This window comes from Zea mays, chromosome 2, assembly GCF_902167145.1.
Source record: "Zea mays cultivar B73 chromosome 2, Zm-B73-REFERENCE-NAM-5.0, whole genome shotgun sequence".
In the NCBI taxonomy this organism is placed as follows: domain Eukaryota; kingdom Viridiplantae; phylum Streptophyta; class Magnoliopsida; order Poales; family Poaceae; genus Zea; species Zea mays.
Window position 1 is genome coordinate 183,971,084 of NC_050097.1, and position 6,255 is coordinate 183,977,338.

Consider the following 6,255-nt stretch of genomic DNA (forward strand, 5'->3'; position numbering starts at 1 on the left):
AAAACACAAGCTTCAGTTTGGATAAGATTTAATAGGAAATTGTTGCTTCATTTTGGAAATGCTTATTAGACACTGTTTATAGAAATGTTTGCTTCATTTTGGATAAGTTTCAACAAGAAATGTTCTCATTAATTTGTACCTTCTAATCGCATATACATACAAGTTGAATAGCTTAGTTAGTGAAATTGAATCGCCAAATCGAATGCACTTCTTTGGGTTCTCGCTCTGCCACATGTTGTGTGTCTCAGTGCCGATCCACCCCTAGTCACTAAACTCGGTTGTTTGACATCTGTCGCGTGCACTCGCGCTCAAGACACCGACCGTGTTAGTCCCCACACATTAGGATCAGGTAACTGCTCAAGGTTACATGCAACTGACTCGAGTTTTTAATTCCAAAGTTGTTCTTTTTAGTTGATTTGAGTCGTTCAATTAAATCTACAGTCAAATTCGTGTGGAAGCTCCCCTAGAAAGTTTAATAAAACCTTTGTTTTATATAAGAAATTACATATTTTCAAAAACTTCTGGATAATGTAAGTTTCTTTTTATATTTACAGTGAACTAATAGAAATTCAAAGAAATATTTGTCTTGGTTTTTATAATATCAAGTTTATTATTGAGTAGACGTATTATGGAGATCTACTGCTATTACTGTACTAGAATGGATACAATGCCATGAATATGTAAACAATCAAAGAATCGACGAATTAAGAGCACATATTATTGAAATAGAAAAGAGAGTAACAAATTATAAGATAACGGTGAAATCCATATTATAATTTGAAACTTATTTTCATCTTAGGACCCTTTCCAAAATTGATTTTTTTTAATGAAGGAAGGAACTGAACCACTTACGGTGAGGATATGACAACATGGCTATATGTGTTCGATTATGCTTTGCCTTGCATTATCCCATGGACTCCTATTGAAGTCGTCCCAGGTGCTCCCGAAACGCATACTTCATTCAACCTAAAGAGGTTGATGATGTCCCACACACATCTAGTAGTACCCAGAGGAATTCAAACATTGGTCAACAATTTTCTAGGCTGCTACAAGAAGAAAAAATATTAGAAGATATTTCTTATGGTCCAATGAATATGGTGAAGTGTACTACAAATTTAAGAGGTGTAGTTTCATAGGCAAGTTACTTCATCTCAGTCTCAAATTAAAGTACTAAAATAACATTGGGAACATCGTCAGATATTTATGACCTTAGAAGATTCTGAAGCAAAAGACTATCTTTTAACTATTGTTGCTGCTTCTTATTAGCTAGATGATGTGTGTTCGAGTGTTGAATGTTGTGAACTATGTATTATTGATTGCGGACTCTGATTAGTTTATATTGTATGTATATATGCTGCATGTTGTGAACTCCGTTTTGGTTTTATGTTGTATGTTGTGAACTATGTATTGGTTTTATGTTTTATGTATATGCTGAATGTTGTGAAATCTAGATTTTAGTAAAAGTAAACATGTACATATCGAATTACAATATATAAAATAAATGTCCCTAGACATCTTTAGTATCGGTTCTTGATAAGAGCCGGTACTAAAACCCCATATTTAGTACCAGTTTATTCCTAGAACGGATATACACTAGTACAAAAAGGCTCAAAGCCTGCGGGGACGATATATTTTTACAGGCGGTTTCGGTTATCCACCGACTGTGTTATTTCTAGTGGCGGTTCCTTAAGAAAACCGCCACTACAAATCGATTTTCACTGGCGGTCCTCAGTTACCCGCCTGTAAAAATGATGATTTCTACTGGCCCCTAGCACTGGCGGTTACGAAAAACGCCACTATAAATAGGTTTGCAACCGCCACTATAGAACTTCTCTGTACTAGTGATACTAAAATGGCATATTTTAGTATATATATGGTTCGAGCTAAAAACCGGCACTAATGGTCTCGGTTTAATATTGGGCATTGCAGCTCAGATTAAAGATTGATGGTTGTTGTCCAGTATCAGTTCTGTAACCAGTTCCAAACCGTACTAACGACCCGTTCTCGAGCAGTGATCTAAACACATTGCAAAGTTAGTTACTTGGTTATGCATGTAAACTTACGAAGTCACACGTTCCTCAGCCGTTGGAGGCAACGACTCTGCGGCTCCGCGATCACGAGGCCTCCTTTGGTAGTCTGGGATCCCGGAAGGATTCCGGCTTATTCCCTGGCCTTGAAATCCACGGGTCCAATTTCCCTGGGGCAAACAAAAAGTGTATTTGGTGTCACACGTCTCCCGGCCCAATCCGTGGGGAAGAGCGGGCTTTCGCCCCCGGCCTCGTAACGTCGGGTAGGTTTTCCCCGACTCGACTGCGCTTCTCTTCGTCTCCTTCGCGAACCCGCCGTCGCCCACTGCCTCCTCTCCTTCTACCTCGCGCACCCGCCGCCGCTTGCTGTCTCCTCTCTCGCGCGCACCGGTGTTCCCATCGCCGTCTCCTTATCTCCCTCGTGCAGCCGCTGTTGTCTCCTCTCCACCCTTGTACCCGCCGCCGCCTCCTCTTCAGATTTCCTCTTCTTCACCCTCGCTGCCTCCTCTTCACCCTCGCTACGGCCTCCTCAAATCGTTGAGACAACTAGTACAGTTGAGACAACTGGTGCGAGGTCGGACGGCGGGGACCATGCGAACAAGCTCGTTGCTGCCTTCTCGGCTCGTGCACCCTCATCTCAAGAAGTGAATCGCCTCAGGTGAGTACTTGCTGGTTCATTACGTTCTTGCTGATTCTTTCTTTATCTCGTTGCTTTATCTACTAGTAGCGGTGGGTAGTGTTGCTTTATCTACTAGTAGCGCTGGTTCATTACGGGTCTCCTTCGGAATCTTGGTCACCAGGATCCTGATCCCTTGCCCCAAGTTGCGCAGGACTGTTCAGTTTGACGAAAACAACAAATCAATAATATTGTTAATTACTGCTGGTTCATTACGCAGGGAGTACTTGCTGGTTTTTTTTAGCTTAGATTGCTGTTGAGAGACATATCATAATATTGTTAATTACTGCTGGTCTGGTCGTATATTTCTTCCAGATTGATTCCAAATTCCGTTAGAGCAAATTGATTCCAAATTTCTTATATATAAGAATTCACTTCAGTATCAATGCTACGTATTTCTTCTAGATTGTTTTCTCAACTACTAAATCAATAAGAAGAATTTGGTGCAACCATTTCATAATGGTTAGCGTAGACTATTTCTCTGACAAAGTATTTCTCTGAACTTTTTAAAAATAATTTGGTGCAACCATGTACACACTTCTTGTCATATTTCTCAAACATGTTCTCTTGTTTTAGGTATACTAACAAATGGGTTCTAGAATTGAGTTGATAAAGAAACATTTGAAACAGGAGGAGGATGATGATGATGAGTTATTTTTTGTGTTAGTTCCAGCTATATATGCTTCCCTTTATTACAGATGTGCTGATCCAATTCAGTTTTCAGAGTATGTTGACAATCTGAATTTAGTTCAAGCAATACCTTCTCTTTATTACATATGTTTAAGCAGGTGCTTCATAAACATCTGAATTCAGTTCATCAATGTATTCTCTTTATTACTGAATATTGAATTGAATATAAAGGCTTTCATGTCCCCAAATACAGAGGGTCTCCAAATTGGATATTGAACTGAATATAGAGGAATTGAATATATATATATATATATATATATATATATATATATATATATATATATATATATATATATATATATATATATATACATTTGTCTAAGTTTTCTCATCAACAGGTGATACACAAGGGATTTTCATCAACAAGTGGTCGCCAGAAGAACTGAAACATCAAGATGGCGTTTGCTTTTAGGTCATGCCATTCAGGAGATGATGTTTTATTATTATGCACTGAGACTATGTTTGACATTGGTCGTGTACACTGAGACTGTTTTATTATGATGCACTGAGACTATGTTTGTGTACACTGAGACTATGTTTTATTATGATGCACTGAGACTGTTTTATTAAGCAGTGTGAAGTTCACAGCTGCTGTTCTCATTTTAATGCAATTGTGTTCAATGAGCAGTGTTGAATGACAAACAGTGTTCTCAGCTGCTGCTCATTTTTATGCAAACATTTGTGTCATAGTTCTCAGGTTGACAAACATTTTTATGCAAGTGTGTTCAATGAGCAGTGTGGTGTTCAATGAGCAGTGTGCTGAAATAACACATCTGCTGAAAGAGCGGTGTGGAGTTCCCTGCTCTGCCAAAGAGCAGCAGGGGAAGGAGCCCCGTCCGGGTTGACCCGCCCAGGGAATCTGGATAACAGGGATTATGGCCCCTAGATGCTCACTCCCCTGGGTTATCCTCCCCTATCTGCCAAAGGAGCCCTCAAGCTGTAACTTTCGCCTAGCTCTATATCCTCTTTTTACCCGTTTCACAGTCTGTTCACGATCCGTAGCTCATGGGTTGCATTGTGTGCAAGTGCGATGTGGGCATGTGGCGTCCTTGTCCCTAACCAAAAGCTTTGGCTGCTTTTGCCAAGTTGCCTTCGCTGTTGCTGGATGTAGCGGTCGCTAGCCCCAGTGCCCGTAGCTAGCTACTGCGCGCTGCATGGCGCGCGTGGCGCAAGACCATCGCTGACACGGGCTACCCAGATCGAGGGAGAAGGACGCGGACGGCCGGCCTTTTGTCGTCGTGGCCCGTGGCGGGCACGCGAACACGGCGTTATTAGCTGGCTAGCTGCCGGGGAGGCCGGGCGCCAGGGCGTGTGGCGGCCGCGCGACCACGCGCGCGTTCCCCACTCGATCTCCTCCGCCCCCGCGCGTGGGCGTCCACTAATAACAGCTACTAGTAATAGTATACTAATTAGCAGGTTAATTACCTGTTAGGTGCGAGGATAGAATTGATTTTTTTAGATAACTTAACATCTTTCGTCTCTCTTCCCTTGCGCATGAGCCTTGAGGCAAAACAATGGTGGTCGGTGGCATAGAAACATTAAGATCCATGGGCCATCGGTAGGTTAGCCGATTTCTGGTCACTAGGACGCTAGAGAAAGATCGTACGTGTCCCTTATTATGAATTGTGGCGGACATGGTTTTTCAGAATACGAGAAACGTACCCCTTTCGTAAGCACATGTTTATTGGTGGCCACAACTATAAATGTGTTGAACACTAAGTACCGCCGGACGGTCCAGTCCCGAACAGTTCGGCTGGTTAACCTAGATTGATCGGGATTAGATCATTTCGAGTGAGAATCCTGATTTGTTGCGAGATCTTGTTGACACCTTTTCGGGCGCCAATCACTCTAACGAGAACCGGCGGCGGTGCTCTCTGCAGAGGCGCAGACGGTCCGCGGCCAGGGGCCGGACGGTCCGCGACCTGGGACAGGGGCTTGAGTTCCCTGCCTGACATGCCGGACGGTCCACGCCTAAAGGTCGGACGGTCCACGCCTAAAGGTCGGACGGTCCGCGCGTGCGCAGAGGCGGCGAAGGTCGTCGGCGGTGCCTGGATCTCGCTCCCGGGAGGGACCCCGTCGAGGAGGAGAGATCCTAGGGGTTGTCTAGGCTCGGCAGGCCGACCTAGACTCCTCTAATCGGCGTAAAGTCGAAGAGAAGCGGAGAATTTGGGGATTAGAATACTAAACTAGGGCTAAACTAGAACTACTCCTAATGCATTTGGTAAAAACGAGAAATAGACTTGATTTGATCGAATGTTAGGGGTTCAATCGGCCGTAGCCCTTCATCTATATAAAGGGAGAGGTATGGATCCGCTTCAAACTGTTTCCCGAGTTAATCCCACGGTTTTAGGTAACAAATCCCGCGAGAAACTAGGAACCCTAATTGACTATGTGCAAGTGCGGACCGTCCGCACCACCACCGCGGACTATCCGGACCACGGACCGTCCGGCCTTAGGGCCGGACCGTCCGCGAGCTCTTTTTGGTGTCCAACATATACCCCCTACCTTTTGGTGAAGGTTGACGAACCAAAAACATCTGAACTAAACCTGATGTAAGTCACCGGCTTTTCAAAATGGAGATCATTCAATAAAGCACCAATGTATAAAGGCCGTTTTAGGTTGTATCTTTCTCGGCCATGACCATTTGATCAATGGATTAAAAGGAATATAATGGAGGTGCCTCGAGTCTGGATAGACAAAGGGACTATACATGTGCCATGGATTCATCGTCGTACCATTCCATATTTGAATAGGATAATATACCGACGATGAATAAACGGGTGGAAAGTACCCTGGTCTCATAGGATGAACAGACGATGCTTGTTGTGTCGCCTTTTGGGCCATTTTGTTGGGCCGTTTCGT

At 43.5% G+C, this 6,255-nt stretch overlaps 1 long non-coding RNA gene across 1 annotated transcript; it reads left to right on the forward strand.

Moving 5' to 3' along the window:
- The first annotated feature begins 1,944 nt into the window (after positions 1-1,944).
- LOC103647401 (uncharacterized) lies at positions 1,945-4,035 on the forward strand. Its single transcript, XR_562820.4, has 2 exons — positions 1,945-2,685; positions 3,732-4,035. It is a non-coding gene; the product is annotated as an uncharacterized lncRNA (long non-coding RNA).
- The last annotated feature ends 2,220 nt before the right edge of the window (positions 4,036-6,255 follow it).